Genomic DNA, 18,116 nt, shown 5'->3' on the forward strand with positions numbered 1-18,116 from the left:
CTATCTACACTATGAAATATTCTGTATATAAAGCAAAACAGAGGGTTTCATTCAATTAGGAATTTAATGAATCACTTTTTGAAAATGTTGTTTTTGCTGGTGTTGCTCTGACCTGTTTAGAGGAAAAAAAAAAAAAAGTAGGGGTCATGAATTCCAAATAAAATCCCAAGTGCTTGTCTTTTAAGAAAATGTGCTGTTGCCTTCACTCAGCTCCTTTCAGTGACATTTGCTTGGAAAGGTCTTTGTGAATTTTGCTTACAGTGAGTCCTCCAGCATTAGGGTTTTATTGCATAGCGGGCTTTCCCAAGATCTTCAAGCTGATCTTGACATCATTCAGGTGACAACAGTACATACTTGACATCCATAAAAGAAAGGCTATACGTGACTACACAGTTAAGCCATATCCAAGTTTGGCAGTGTCAAGTCTTAAAATGTTACAGAGAAAAATATTCTGGATTCACGTGTCTGTCAAAAGTGACTGGATTTCCACTTTAGGTCTGCTTCTGTTTAGGAGAAAAGAGTTATTGCAAAAAAAGAAAACAGTAACGTTTCTAAATGTTAAAAAAATACAATATATGTTTTAAAAATTTGACCACAAGGAATAGCATTTGTTATTAATGAGTCTTAACTTTTTAGAAGTAGTTAGTGAAATATATTATTTATTCAGAGAATTTCCTATTTTTAAAATAACGTAGTACTGTATAATATCATTTTAAGCTTGCTATAAATAAAAGATACCATAATGACAAAATCACCCAGCCCTAAAGATACCATAAGTCACTAATTGTGACTTAATGTGGTCCATAACCTCCAATACTCTAAAGCTAATTATTTTGTGAATAGTTTTTAATTCAGGAAATCTGTTGATTAATGTTGGCACTTTGCCAATAAGTTATATAGTGTGTACTTGGGAATAGCTATTACCAAAAAGAAAAAGAAATGCAGTACTACTACCCAATTTCCCACCACAATGAAAAGAACATTTAGTTCATATAGAGAATATGCAATAGCACCCTGGTGCTACATTTATGACCCATGTCACTCTTGGCAAATCTACTGAGTATTCCATCTGTTTGGCAATAGCATCCGTTAGTTAGGACACTACAGTAAAGAACATAAAGCTCCTATGGTTCCATCATTACTGTAGGTCAGTAGGAAAAGTTCTCTGAACTCAGCTCTTAAAATTCATTGGGGGAAAGAGTGGAGTGTAAAGGGCCAAAGTCATCTGATTGGCTCTTATTTCTTGGAACAATGTGCCAGAGACCTACAATTGCTTTGTAGAAGTCTGAATTACCACCAGCTTATTCACATAGAAGCAGGAAGAGCTTCAGTTAGCATATGTCTTAAACCATCCTCTTAATGAAACATGCAAATGTATAAAAATTAGAAATTACAATTGCAATAATATTTAAAGAAAGACTGTCACTCATGTTCTGTATCTTAATATGAGTTGGTATTTAAGACACGATGTAGGAATGGCAGAGTTATTTCAATTGGGATGACTGAGGGAGAACTCATGGAAAAGGAAAAGTTGGATATATATTTTAGATAACAGAAATTACAAGTACGTATCTGTGAAACCTGAAAGTGGTTGTATAGGAGATGAAGGGAATACATTATTCTAAGCAGTTGTTCTTATGTGAACCAAGAATGGTGGTGTGGGGGTGGGGGGGTAGTAAGAGAGTTGGTGTCTTTTGTGGACATTAAATAGTCCACGCAAGCTTATCCAGAGCATCATTTATGATAAGAAGCAAAAGACACTTAAAAGTTGCTTTGGAATGATGGTGGAGGGCCAATTATTTGGTGTCTTCACATATTTTGAAAAAAAAGACTTAATCTCAACAGTGCTTTAGGGAGATTAATGGGTAAACTAGCTGAAAAGGGAAGGCAGGGCACTATTTCAGTTTCTATGATTGAGACTGTATTTGATTTGTATCAAAGTATTGGTGACAGAAAATGAGAAAATAAAAATGAATTTTAGAGTAACAGTGATTAACAAACTGTGGAAGGCATAAGTAGAGATCAGCTTTATGAATGAAGAAACAGTAAAGAAGTGGGGAAGCCTGCATGGGTAAACTTTATTTCTATGGTTCCTAGTTGAATTTTGGTTGGGAGACTAATTAAGAAGACAATATAAACATCTCTGTCTTGGGGCATGGAAATTTGGGGTGAATTATTAATTATTCTGCCTTTGATATCCTCATTTTTAAATCTATGAGAATGGTCTCTGCACTGAGTAGGAAAACATTTTGTGAGACTGTTTTATTTACTTAATATGTGGGAACATGCTCTCAATTCAAGATTTCACTCTTACTGCAATTTAAGGCAGTATATCTTCAGTGTTAAGAAATACCCCAGTAACAGTAAGATCTGGGCGGTTTACAAGAGTCCTAATTAAAGCAATTAAGAGATCAGATAGAGGAACTGGCTATGTTCATGAAGACGGAGCAGCAGATTGATGAGTATTATAATAAACATTTTGAATTTGCAATGCCTAGAGTTATTTAGATGAAAACGTGCTCTGTCATATTGAATATAGATTTTAATTCTATTATTGCATTTTTCATTCCCTTGCAATTCTCTCTTATCCATTTTTGCTTACATCTAATCTTGTTGTGTTTTTAAATTTATCTTTTTTCTTTTCTACATCCAAAAGCAGCAAGAGGTCTGGAATTCTTAACTTGGGATCAATAGCACCCCTAGGGTCCCATCATTAGCTTCAGGGTGCATATGGAATATGTAAAATACTGAGTGTTCAGTTTTCTGGGGAGAGCTTTCTGAAGATTATCAAAACACTCTCCAGTGTTTTGCATTGATACATATTTGTCCGTATACTGACTCACAAAGTAAAAATTGCTTTTAACTTTTGTATGGAATGGCCAATGAGGCTTTGCTTTTGCAAATAGTTAAATACTGACAATAAATTCTATGGCTTTTGTAAGGGGAACAATTAACTCAACTCTTAAAGGCACCCTTTAACATTCCTCATTCTGGTCATAGGTCTAGTCCTGCATGGAGAGTGGGTGACTGTTCTCTTGTATAACATTGTTTCTTCCAAATCCCTCTTTTTCTATCCTAGCTCATTGTGTTAAGTACCCTGGGAAATAGAGAACTGAGGCAGAAGTAACGAAGCTCCTTGTAAAAAAAAATGCCTATTGCTTGCATGGAAATGGCATGAGCTTCTCCCTCTGAGTGATTTCCACACAGGATTCTAACATTTATGTGTTGAGCATCCATAGAATAAAATTCCATGAAGACAGGCAAGTTTGTATGCTGTGTTCACTACTGTATTCAGAGTGCTTAGGATCAGTTTCTTTCAGATGAATTTCCTTCTTTCATTAACATGTGCCTCCACTTCTGCCATCTCTCCTTCTCAGCATCCTGATATCCATCAGATATTCCCACTATTTCCTGCAGCTTTTTATCTTTCCCTCTTTGCCAGCGTCTTAACATAAACATTTACATGTCCTCAGGTCTCACACTTAAAAACACAGAAAAATTGAATCTCTCTTGACCGCGTATTTCCCCTTAAAACTATTTTTCATCTTCCTTTTAAAGACAAAAGTCCTGGTTGTCAAATGCTGTCCTCTCCACTTCCTAATCTCCAACGCACTTCTTCCATTGAAATTTTATTCTGTTCCCACTCTACTAATAAATCTTTTCTTTCCAGGATCACCAGGTACCTCTTTGCTGCTAAATCTTGCGGGTGATGATTTAAGTTCTAATTTTACTTGATTTCTGGGTAGCCTTTGACACCTCTCCTCCTTTTTCAAATAGTTCCCCCTTTAGCTCTGTGATATGTCTGATTTCTCTCTTACTATTGTATAGGACTGATCCTTCCTGATCTCATTTGTAAGTTCCACTTCCTCTGCATATTCTTAAAATGGTTGTATTCTTCAAGGGCAAGTCCTGAACCCACCTTTCTTCTCACTTTGCATACTTTCCTTTGTCCTTTCAGCAATTGCTAAAACTGTGCTTCCGTCACACTTACTGAATGCATATATGACCTCAAATGAAACTCTTCCTCCATCTCTACAAATCTGTCCCTCCTCTTCTGTTTTCTATTTCAGTGAATAAAACAATAATACAGTAAATATTATAACTCATCTAACTTCACCTCTACTGCCACCTGCCACCTGTTATCTTCCATGTCTCACAGATCCGAATTTTCTTTTCTTTTTCTTTTTTTTTTTTTGCAGAGTACTGCAAGAGACTCTCAATTTGAGCCCAATTCTTCTAGTTTTGCCTCTCTTCTATTCTTTTATTTACATAGAATACATAGAAGTTGAGTGATCTTTCTCTAAATTGCAAATGTAGTCCTATCACTTCTATGATTAAAGGCCTGTAATGTCTCAGTATTAAGTACAAACTAATCATGGTGTATAAAACCATTCCTGATGTGATCCTTCCTTACTTCTCCAGCCTCATCTTTTACTCCAATCACTTTGAACCGGATGGGTTAACTGTACTGATATTATATCGTACACTGTCTCATCTTTCTACCAACTCTGTACATTTCACAAAATTATAACTCATACTGGGCCACTACCTAATTTTCTGCTTTCTCTTTGACTGAATAGTTTCTTCTCATACTTTATACAGCAGCTTTAATTTAATTTTCTCTGGGAAGCATATCAATATTGTTATATTGTTTATATATATATATATATATATATAATTCCTATGTGCTCTGAGAGAACTAAGTGGTTCACCTATCAGTTACCCAGGTACTTAGAAAACATCATCTTACATAGTAATTGCCTATGTACTTCTCAACATTCCCTAACAGAATCCAAGTTCAATTTGAATAGTACCTACTTTATCTTGTTTCTCTCTGTATTTACAGCACCTAGTACAATGCCCAGAATAAAATGAATGCTCACTAAATATCACTGAAAGGATGAGTAAATGGGATCATGTTATTTTTCCTATCGTTGCTGTTTTGAACACTTAATATGAACTTGATTATCCTTCAATTCTCATTCTGACTTCCTGAATGACATCAGATCTGAAGAAAGTTCACTGCTTAGGAAATAAGTTATGTTGTTAGCATGCTCTCCCACCCCAAGTCATTCATAATTCTTCCGGGTATTATATCATCACAAAGAAGAGTATTTAATCAAATACCTTCTGCACATGACACAGCTAGTCAATATGTGGTAAACATTCATTTCAATATAAAGTGGGGACACTGTGCTTCAGAGAAATGCTCTGATCTCAAATGGCAGAGTTAGTCTTTTCTGGTGAGAAGAATCTTTCATATAAAGCTACTTGAGTGTTTGAAGGTTTCAACACTTTCATGTTTCAAAGCCTCAATTATTCAGGTACCACAGAGCTGAGCATTGTACGTCTGCCAATGTCACATTTAAAAAGCTCACATGGCTAAGATGCCATGTTCTGTTCAAGGCTTCTGATATTTGAAATTAAGAGAGGAGCTCTTTCATTTCAGCAACTCCTAAGGCTCACCCAGTCTTCCTGCTGTTGCTCTGAAACTGAGCATTCATTAGATGCTTGCTTTCAATTTGAGTACATTGTTAATGGAGTGGACAGCCTCTGAGGTTGAAAGTTCAATTTATACTCTAGGGCAGGGGGAAACTTTTGATATCTCTGATTGAGATTGGTTATTGAATCAAGGGCCTGGTTTGGAGCCGCAGATGTATCAGACAAATTATCTGAGAGGACTGAATAAAATGCTTTTATCTTGTGCAGCATCTGCCCAACCTACAACTGTATTACAGCATATGGCATTCAAAAAATATGTTGTTCTCCTCCCAGATGGCTTTGAGAAACTTTCCTGAAGAAATCAAGTATAAACACTGTGATATTCTCCCAACATTATAAAATACTTCTTTATACCATTCCAGTGATATAAAGCTTCAGGTGCACTGGCTCTGAAGTCACAACCGTAAACCCTGGGGCTACACCACCTTTTGTCAGGCAAATACTTGCATTTCAACGCCTAGTACAATCTTCTTCAAAGGTAGGCTTCCTCAGCCTCAAAAAATCTGTCATTTGCATTGGTCTGAAATAGTCTGGAAATGAGATTTGGAATAAATAATCCTTTGGGTAAAAATTAATTTTAAATAATTGGGAGAAATAATGTATGAAACACATCAGAGGTATCATCAATAATACTAACAAATGAAGTTAGAACCTCTGCTATTTCCATCCAGTTCATGCAAAATCCAGCTTCCTATAGATGCTCATTCAGTAGGTAATTGTTTAATCAAGAGGGAAAAAGCAGTAACCATCCAGCACATCAGTCTCAGACGATTCCTTCTAAAGCACCATTTTCAAAAATGGCTAAATAAAACATCCAAGCTGCTTGGCCACACTACCACTTCCTTTTTGTACCACATTGGTCTTGTTTTCACTCTCAGAATGTGCTCTCCTACCTTTAGGGTCATGCTCACTGTAATGCCCAGCTTCACAGCAGCCACTACCTATAGTACACCTGATCTACCCTTTAAGAATCTGCTAGACTGACTCTTCCATGAACAATTCTCTTACTATTCCAATCTAGAATAATCTTGCCTGCCTCACATTTATATTACTTACCACCTGCCCCATTTATTTGGCATTAAGGCATCCATTGCCTTGTGACATCTGTTCTATTTTTGGCTGATATGGCTATTGACCTTTTTATGTACATAACTTGTCTCCTTAACTGGATGGAATGCTCCTTGAGGACAGGGTCATGAATTGAATCAGAGTTTTACACCTAGAAGAAACTTTGGAGATAAAATCGTCTAACATCTCATTTTATAATTGAGAAGCAAAGAATCTGGTATAAGTTAAATAACCGATTTAAGGTCAGACAATAATTTACTTAGAAGGGGCAGGAATTGAGTTCCTGGCTTGAAATACACTACTCTTTACAGGGTGCTCCACTGTAACTTTCATAACATATTAGAGATAAAATGAGCATTAGTACTTCAGGCTCCTGAATTTATAGAGTGGGAAACTGAAGCCCGGAGAAACTCTGAAACTGTTGCCAATGCCATATATTGAGTTAATTCTAGCAGTCCTGGGACTACAACTCAGATTTCCTGACTGGTAGCATAAACGTTTGCCCACTGACCTAAATTCCCTTCATCTTTCTGTATTCCATAAAATTCTGTGTACAGAGTAAGTACCTATTCAGCATCTCTTTAACTTTATACATTTAAAAATATAAATGTCTCCAGTACAGAATTCTGAAACCTGGTATTTCAATGGAAATGGAGAAGTAATAAATGTCAATGTTTAACTTTGGCCTCCTCCCATTAGCCTTTCTCTGTATGCTCTATTTCATCTTAGGACACCTAAGTTGTGTATAAAAACTGACAAATGTAAGGATACCTCTATTTGTAGACTATGCCTCCTGCTCTGTAAGGTTTTCTGGAGTCAAATCCTCACCTATTTTATTTTATTTTATTTTATTTTATTTTATTTTATTTTATTTTATTTTATTTTATTTTATTTTATTTATGTATGTATGTCAGATATGTTTTCCACAAAACTCTCAATATATTTAGAATTAAGTTGGGGTTTCAATTTATCATCACCCAGTAGTTGCTCCTTTCATGTGAAAAATTCTTATTTTCTGTATCTCATATACAGAAAAATCCTGTACAGGAAATATTATAGTCCTTGACTCAGTGATGTCCATGCAAGGCCCTAAAGTTGTCTTTAGCATGCCAATATGCTTGGCAGCCAGAACACCTAAGCTTTTCAGGGTTTTCATGGAAGATACTACGTAACATTTTTTGAAGACTTACAATGTGTTATGAACTTCATTAGTATTGACTTACTTATTCTGCACAGTAATTCTATGACCTAAGCACTATTATTATCCTCATTTTACAGGTGACAAATCTAAAGCACTGGCTTTAAAGTAACATGTCTCAGAGTGCACAGTGAGTTAGTCACAGGTTGTGCTTTGCAACCAAATTCACTTTCTACTGTCTCTCATGGACAGTCTCCAGAGAGCACATGTCTTCATATTAGAAAAAGGAGATCAGAGAGATCTACAAACTTTCATGCCCACAGGAAAAATTACAAACAAACAAACACAGAAAAAACAACTGCAATATAAAATATATCCAGAGTAACAAATATATAGAGCTAGGAGGTAGGTTGTAGGTGGAAGATTGTGATACAGTGTTTGGGTAAAAATCAAAGTAATTGATAAAAAAAAACACACAAAACATCAGGACTCTAAAGGAGCACCTGATGTTTGTTTTTCATGAGCGTTTTCATCCTCCTTATCTGCTTCTCAATTGACAGTTTGTTTCCTGTCCAGTATACCCTGGTACCATTTTCCCCTGTCTTTAGTGGTCCTCTATCTTTAAATCAGTCATTGAAGAGAATTTGAATATTCCATTGTATGCCCATCACTGTACTTGGTACTAATGATTATGTATGCAAAGTAAATAGGAGATAAGTGGTTAGGAAACTCACAAATTTTAAGTCTTATTTATTGGAGACAATTGCATTATGGTATGAACCCTGACGTGTGATCTTATGTTGTAAATTCCATGTTGTTATAGTGAACCAAATGACATCTAGTCTTGTCTCTGATGTTAAGATATACCTCACTGGCTGAGGCTCAAAAAATTCTACGTTGTTTGTAGAATGAAAGTTGGACTGGTTTGGCTGTAAGATCTCTTCCTGGTATATACTGGGGGTGCCCCCAAAAATGTACACATGACTTGTATTCAACTTTTGTTATCGGTATATATTGAGTATTATAATTTTAATACAGTTTTTTTCTTTCTTTAAATGTGTATGCATTTTATTTATTTATGTATTTTTATTTTTTGGCACCCTCTGTATATACATGCCTTCCGGTTTTGATTAGAGTAACCTATTTTATTTCCGATTTTCTGTTACGTTACTTACATGGCTATGGTGAATAATGTTTAAATATTCGTGGTAAGGTATTTGGTATTCCTCAAATAAATTTAGAGGAAATGGTCTAGCATTTTATGGCTGAAATTAATCTTTTCTAATTACTTACTTAGGTAAAAAGGTCAGTGTTCTGCTTAACTCTTTCAAATGGTCTTTGCCCAGTCAGTGGAACCTATAATCCGAGGGATAAATTAGTGGAAGTTGAGAGCTTATCTTCCTTAAAGTAAATGCCAGCATTGATGGTTGCCCTATCTGAAGAATATGATGTATCTTGCCTGTTTTTTGTCCCCATTATGTTCATATCTTATCTATTTAATTTTGGCCCCAAATGTCTTATTCCTGGGTTTCTTTCTCTTGATTTCTGCTGCCTTTCTCTCTCAAGGTATATTTACACAGGTTTCTTTAAGGAGATCTTAAGCATTAGTTACTGCTCTGGCACTGCTCAAAGAAAGCTGGAGCAGAAATCTGGTCTTTCATATTTTAATTGTCCTTGCTCAAAGGAGCTGTTGCTTTTGCCCCACATATTTATTTTGTTTATGTGTGTATTATTATTTTTTTAAATGAATGACCTTGGGTTCTTAGTTTTAACATTATATGTTTTAATTTTGAGGTCCATCTGTGTTAAATGCTTACCTTCTATTGCTTTGAATTTCGACACATAAACCGTGACACATTGTCCACCAACCATACATTTGCTTCAGTGGTTAAAGACCTGGTGAAGATAATTTTGTTCATCTGGATTTATTTGGAATGACAGGAAAGGGATATTTAAAATAAAACTTACAGCTCAAAACTATAAAATAATCTTGGGGAATATGCACAATTAATTAGCTCAAACAGTCAGTGAAATCAACATATCTACTGAGAGATTCCCCAATCATTCTGTGGCTAGTGATACAAAATCTTGACTTGCTATTTCTAAAGATAATTTAACACTAAGGTTTGAATTCCTAACCATGAAAGTATGGAGGAATTATAAATGTTTTTTGTCAAGTCTCTCGCATTCCAGTTTGTTGAATCTATGCTCCTGTGTACTATGATGCTTAATTTGTCTAGACTGGGTACCGTTTACAAATGTACCCTAAAAAAATAAATTAAATAGAAAATAGAGATAATTGTGATTTATTTATTAGAAAAACTTAATTAAAAAAACTTCAGGTCACTATATATTTTAATTCTTTTTAGCTGTAATTTTAGATTGTTAAAAAGGTTAGGAGAAAGTGGAGAAATAATACAGCTAGCAAGCAAGCTAGAGCCACTTTAATTCTCCTGGTTTATTAAAACCTATTCGAGTCTTTGATGGTCTATGAAATCATGGTGTTCTATCAATTATGATCTCAAAAGATTTCTGAAACATTTTTTTAAGCAAGAAGTAAGTAAATTATGGGTTTGTCTTTTAAAATGTGTTTTATTATGTCATTACTTCAAATAATGTCAGTAACTCAGTACCAGTTTGAATGGTTATGGAACATTTGTAATTCAAGGGGGTGTGATTATCATTGTATATTCTGGTATAAAAAAAGACTTTAGCCAGATTACTTTTTATCGGCTCATGAATTTAGATGCAGTTCTTTTAGTTCCATAATGCAGCTGTCTAGGGGTAGATATATGCAACTCTCCAGATTGGCTGCCATTGAAAACATGTAGTCTGAAACTTGATCAGGGTGGGGAGAGATTGCTGGCTCTCGTGGGGAAAACATTTTGAAACAAATAGCTACCACAATGATAAAAAGAATGAGATTTGGGTTAGATCTTTTCCCAGGTGATATTTTTGTTCTCCATCTATACATGTAATGGATTAGGGGGGGAAAGCTGCCCTCTTTGGGTTCATTTCTAATGCCCGTCTGTATATGATAAATTTCAATTTTACCAATCAGACAACAAAATAAGGACTCTGTCACAAAGAGTCATTCATTTAACTGCCAAATTCACTCTCTTCATTTAATGTTGCTTTATTAACAACATTTTCCATAAGCAATTTTCAACCCTTTCATTAATGCTCACTTAAGAAAATAATTCCTAATTGTCAAACACTGAATAGGCATACTGTATACTCTTTAAAAAAAGATGTACATGAGTAAGAAAAGACAAAGTCATTCACGCAGATTTGGTCTAAACCTCTGAATCATGACAAGGCACTGGCAGAATGGGGTAGGATTACCCCGTTTCACACAGACACCTGTCTCTGTTTATCATGAAAAGTTTTCAGGCAGGATTCTCAATAATGAGTGACGGATAGTGCATCGATTAGGAATCAGAAATATGGGAAATATCAATATTATAAACTCAGTGTGTGTTAGAAAGAGAAACCATTGTAAGACTATAAAGAAGACTTGACTTTAATAAAAATATGATATCCAATATGTGGTTTTAAGGCCCTGAAATCCTGTATTTGAGATTGTTTTGGCACATTTTCCTCTACTCTATCCCCATCTTATAAAACTTAGTAACCTGTGTTCTAATACTAGATGAGGGACACCTCACTAAGCCCAGATTGATGAGAGAAGGAATCCAAGACAAACAAAGTCTGTGATTTAGCCTAAAGGGCACAGGAATTTGCTGGATAATAGTAGTTGAGAAGTGAAAGGGTAAGCACTAAAGTCAAAGGGGAGAGCCTGAATATTGAAGAGGAGATTAAAAAAACACGCAACTTATGAAGAGAGGAGCAAGCCCTAGTGGCTGTTGAGGAGGGAAAACATTCTTGTTTTACCCTCACTTAGGTTCAGTGGGTAAGGCCCACGAATCAAACTAATAAAAGACAGAGTAACAAGAGAAAAAGATTCAGTACACATTGGGGTCAGAGAAGAATGGAAACTCAAAGAGGCAGATAGACCCAGTGGCTTTAAATACCATTTTAACCAAGTGTGGAAAAGGAGGAAACCACTGTGTTTCCAGTGGTGGAAGGTGGTAGGTAGCTTGTGGGAAGACAACTAGGAAATATATCGTAAATAGGGTTGTTCAGCAAGGTTTGTTATGCAGATTTGAGTCATTTCATCTCCAGTGATAAAAGTTGTCTCCTGGTCATTCTTCTTTTCCTGGTTCATAAGAGGGCACCTTTGTAAATGAAAATTTCTTTATAAAAGGGAGTATCAATGACCTGTTTTTAGACAATTAGGAGGAGGATAGAGAGCTTTTCCTGCATCTGCTGTTTCTGAATCACCTTCAATTCAAAATAATCCTATGCCAAAATGGAATCTTTTGGGGTGGCATATCCCAGTCTTCTTCAAGCCAGAGCATAAAGTGTTGCATATAAAATAAAAAGGATAATGTATATTAGGTAGGATTGTGTAGAGTCTGGGAAACAAGCTATATGGATTGTGTATACAGTCTTTGCTGTCTCATTTCTCATTTCATCATCATTAAGTGGGGGTTTCTGTTCAGGGTCTGTAGAGTTTGTGGTATTAGTCCTCTTTTAAAAGAAAAAAAAAACAATTCGCAGAGAAGAAGCAAGTTTTTGAAGGCTCACAAAAAGTCAGTGGTAGACACTTCACTTGAGTCTAAGTCCAAGCATTGTGTTCTTTCCCGAGGTGTTGGGCCTGCTAGGAGGGATCATATGCATAGAAGTGCAAGCAGAGGAGACTTCTTGAGTGGCTGGAATGCTTGAACAAAACAAAATGTAATCACAGCAAATGCATTTAGTTAAAATTCAAATATAAACTACAAAGGCACATCAGAAATGTGGAAGGCTTAAAAGCCAATGTATGCAAAAAAAAAAAAAAAAAAAAAGACAGAGAGAGAAAAGCAAGCCTTCAGTTTACCACATGCCCAGTGTGTGCCAAATGTGTAACATGCCTCTAAAACACAATTCTCAAAAAATATATATCGCTCCATCTATTAGAATGGCCGAAATCTGGAACATTGCCTACACAAATGCTAGCATGCATGTGGACCCACAGGAATTATCATTGCTGATGGGAACACAAAATGGTATAGTCACTTTGGAAGACACAGGGTCTTTTACAAAACTACACATTCTCTTCCCAATTTCATTCATAATTGCCAAAATGTGGAAGGAAACAAGATCACTCCTTCAGCAGGTGAATGAATAGATAAAATGGTACATCCAGACAATGGACTGTTATTCAGCATTCAAAAGAAACGGGCTATCAAATCATGAAAAGACATGGAGAAACCTTAAAAGCATATTACTGAGTGAAAGAAGCCAGTCTAAAAGGTTACATATATATTGTATGATTCTAAGTATATAACATTCTGGAAAAGACAAAACTATAGAGATAACGAAATGATCAGTAGTTGCTAGGGATTAAGTGGGGAAGGATGAATAGGCAGAGTACAGGGCAGTGAAAAAAAAAAAACTACACTATGATACTATAAAGATAGATACATTCCATTATACATTTGTCTAAACCCATAAAACTTACAACACCAAGCATGAACTGTAACTTAAACTATGGACTTTGGTGGATTATAATATGTCAATATAGGCCTATCTTTGGTAAAAGATGTATCATCTGATGGGGAATGTTGATAATGGGGAAAGCTATGCATATGTGGAGGCAGGAGGTATATGAGAAACTTCTGTACGTTCCTCTTAATTTTGCTACGAAGCTAAAACAGCTCTAAGGAAACAAAGTATTTTTAAAAGTGTATGCTGCTCTCTGGATTCACCCATAAGACATTATGCTTCATTCCAAGCTTGAATCTAAGAGAATGGATCATGGAAGGATGGAGAGGTAAAGAACTAACATGGTCTCTGCCTCCTGGGGCAAGGTCGTAACGTAGGAAATGACCAAAATGTAGAAACTGTAGTGACACATCTGTGCAGGTGACATTCAGTGTTATAAGGAAAAGGCATTGTGAAGCATGGTTCTGGAAAGAGCTCACATTTAGGTTTCTGGTCACAGAGAATAAAATCTAGGCACCAGCTTGGACTCAGGTCCTGAGGAGTAGGCAGCCATGTTCTTGCATCCCTTGTCTCCAAGCCTTTAGGAACGGCAAATGAAAAACTCTTTAGACAAGCATGATGAACAGAATAAGGCAGGACGGCTGATCTCCTTATCATTGGGTGGTAGTTGTGGTAGACACCCAGTCTTTGACACTAACTAGGATACCTGGCTGAGTAAATGTTATCAAGGATTGCAGACATTTCTATAAATTGTATCGACCCTCGGGGAAACAATGTGACTATTCCAGGAGACATGGACCTACTACCCATAACACGTTGACATATAAAATTAGCCATAATGCCGCCAATGGATATGTGTCAATGAATTTTAAGTGAAACATTAAAGAATCGTCATTCAAAAGAAATGGACTATAATGTATATGTGTGAGAATAAAATATGTGTTTTTATGCCCTTAAAAAAACTCAGGAAACAAGTTGAAAATCCTTTAGTTATGGTCAGTTATGATCCTAAATGTGAAAGAGGGACCACTTTCAGTCCTATTGGGTAAATGATACGAAGCAGAGAAACCACTGAAAAACTACCTCAAACAAAATTGTGGGAACTGGAACAGAGAGACTCTTTAGTTGGGGGCATTAGTGAAAACTGGAGGGCCAGGTAATAATGGTGACAAAGCAAACAAGATGAAGAAAGAGAATTCTGATCTTAGGTATAGTAACAGAAGTGTGGTATCTAGAACAAGAGAGGTAGCTGTCCTCTTTTGCTTACACTAGTGAAATCACCTCTTGGTTGTATTAATTGTAAGGCACCATGTTCATTGACATTGTCTAGAATATCATCAACCATGTGTGTTAGGGTTTGTGGGATCTCGTTGTCATAGCTGTAGAAAATTTCCTTCTAATTGTTGGACACATATATTACATGTTCATCTCTGTCTCAGAGATTGAAATTAGACACGCCATGGTGCATTGGGCTTACCACCACATTTGCTTATATTATGTGTTGCCAAAGCTACATATGAATGACTGCAACTCAAGTGTGCTGCTCTCCAATTTTCTCAAGATATTGAGAAAATATAAGCACCCCAGAACCAAGGTCAGAGTAATGTCATGGTGTATTTTTCTCTGATCTGTTTTTGATTTTAAGGACAGCAGAGAAAAGAGTAATGATTAACTCAAAGATGAAATAGTAAATTTTTAGACTCTATGACATATTGTTGAAAAGAGTCCTTCAAAATGGCCCTGAAATGACCCCACAGGGGTACCTATTTCCTCATATTTTATAAAAATGGTCTTGATAGAAACTAAGGATATATTATGAATAATGAGGCTAAATTTTAATAAAAACCATGTCTTTACTAATCTAAATGTTCATTCCATCAAACTGAAAAGAATGTTAATCTAAGTGCTATTCTCCTGACACTTAGAAGCCTTGATTCATTCTATTAATATTTCTCTCCACTCTTTCAAAGTCCTAAGATCACAGAGAAGCTATGTTTATTTTTTTAAACAAATAGGGAATTTTCCTGGATGCAATCTTTATCAAAAAGTTTTAATATATTTATAAAACAGAAGGAAACTTCTCAGTACAATGGAGCATCACATAGTCTACAGTTGTGCAATTTAGGGTCTTGACTAGTGAAATAACTTTTTCCCCCAATTCAGTAAAACAGTTATTGATTAAGAATTGCATGTATACTATTTTGCTGGATTCTTAACAGTATAGTTTCTACCTTCAGAGAACATTAAGTCTACCCAAGGAAAACAGATACTATAACAGAATCCGTTAAATATCATATAAAACAGTATAAGAGTAAATATCATAGGTTATTAGTTGTGCAGAGAAACTACTAACATAATATTTGTAGGGTCCAGAACAATCATACAAATGAAGACCTGTGTATTATTTATTTAAGTATTTAAAAGTTATAAGCATTCATAACAAACTGAAAGGCCAAGTTTGAATTTGGGATACTCAGAGTCCCTCTAGCTTTCCTATTAGAATGTTGGGATCAGAGAGAGCCCACTGGTAGCCCATCTGCTGTAGCAGCCTGCTCCATATTTTATATTCCCCTGGCTCTAGACTATACAGCAACTGTCACCCCTTCTGCAGGCATATTGTTACTTTGATCCACACATTGAAGTTCATCTATAGTCTCCAGAAACAGCTACTATTTGGTCAGTGTACACACTGGTGATGAGATCTACATTCTGAAGGAGGGATATGAAGAAGACACCAGCTTTCTAGCAGAACTGGATATTGAATCAGGCCCCAAAAGATGAATAGAATTTGAGATTTGGTTGAGAAGGACAGAAGTCCATTGTAAATAGGACAAAGAATATGATCAGAGCCAGGGAGAAAGAAATCATATTAGATGTTGGAGTTATAGGTGGTACTTTTTTTTTTTTAATTGAGGGACGTTATAAGATCAGGGAGTCCATATTACAAAAAGAGTGGCAAGTTCAGACACAAAATAATCATCTTTAATAATCTTTTCCATTAGCTGTAGAATTATGTTAAAAACTTTTTGGTATTAAAGTCAAGATTTTCACACTCTAATTCTAGACTACCTTTTTGTCCTCACTGCCCAATTTTTTCTCATACCTCCAACTACATTTTTATCAAGAACAAAGAACATGACATTTGACTAGACAATGAAATTTAGCACTTAAATCTAAGAAAAACTTACAAATATGTAGTCAATATATCTTTATGTTCCATATAAGTTATTATACTTATCACATCAGTTTAGTTTACCATTTCTCATTCATGTAAATTTTGACTTTCACATTTTAAGTTACTAAATGTGTTTTCAGGTCAAATATACGTACCCCATGCACTATTAAACAAATCCGTTCAAACCTTTACAGTTCATCTCAAATATGACTAATCATAGAAACCTTTCTAATTTCCTTGAAAAAATTAATGAATCTTTATATTATCATAGAAATGTGTTTGTATCATACTCTTTATTTATGTACATCTTATAACTACTGGATAGTAAATACTTTAAGACAAAGATCATGTCCTATAAACTTACTAAACCACCTACCACAGTCCCTGATATATTGCAAATACTCAGTGAACAGTTAATAAATAAGTATAAGGAACCTTTAAATTTCATGTTGGTACAATAAGTAATGGTCATGGACTTTCAAGTAAATAAGCCTTTTGGAACATATGAACGTCATGGACTATGTACTTTATATAAAGCTAATTTCTTTAAATGCCAAGAAAATAGTTCACCTCAGCCAGTGATGTCAAAAGATTCTCCGTCATGAGAACTTTGCCTTAGTACAGTTCCAGTGCGGATATGGACTTGGTCTGAGGGAAATCCCACTGGAGTTTATGGTGCATTCTCTAGCTTAAGTCCTATCTGTCACTAGATCCTATGTCATTTAAGGAAAAAACACCAATGACTGAAATCCTGCCTATAATTCAATTATCAACTTCACAGAGCTTCAGTCATGGCTGCAAACATCAACAAGCTCCATGAAGTGATTGGCACTGCCCATCAGTCATAACTTGGCTGCAAAATGAAGGAGAGTTTTTTCTTTGTAGTGGACATCTGAGAGAGAAAACATAGTCATCTCAGGTAGGTTTGTAAATGTCACACCTCAGTACAGTGAACACAAATTACGTCCACCTATTATTCACTTATCTTCCTTCTGAATGTGGGTTTGTTCCATCTGAGATAAAATATTGAGTGGCATAACCAGATTTTGGATCATAAGGTAATAACGCTGACAATAATGCTTTTGGAATGAATGTGTTCAATATGGCAGGATTATACTTTTAGGGTTAATTGGCTTTTGTTTTTGATTTGGTTATGAAAATTCAGCATAGGTATGAGACACCCTAATGTAACAATTTGTATTTCCAACTATTAGTTCCACAAACTGTGAAGTTTTATTTGTTTATTTGTTTTGTTTTGTTTTGTTTTAATAATAAGGGCATTGACTTGTATTAATTTATATTGCTTTTCCCTCTTTGGCTGTAATAGAAATTTTCAGAGTAGTTAAATTTCCTTTCTCATGAGTCTTTAGAAATTTTAGGAAATAAACTGATTGGGAACCTAGTCTGATAACCAGTGTAAACTGTGGCTCTATAATTTTAAAAAAATCACAAATTAAAGATACACTGAATAGAAATTTGGATTACAAATTACTGAGTATTTGTGTTTGAAGTGTGCATACATTTCACATTTTACTCTTCAACAGCATTTCCAACACTGTGGACATAAAATGTATCAGATGCAGAATAGAGAATACACATTTCCTTTTCATTGGATCAGTTCTGCAGCAAAGTTGATGATCGATTGCATTTCTGAAGTCATATAACTGGTTAAAACCTGGTAAA

This window comes from Rhinolophus hipposideros, assembly GCF_964194185.1.
Source record: "Rhinolophus hipposideros genome assembly, chromosome: 17".
Classification (NCBI taxonomy): domain Eukaryota; kingdom Metazoa; phylum Chordata; class Mammalia; order Chiroptera; family Rhinolophidae; genus Rhinolophus; species Rhinolophus hipposideros.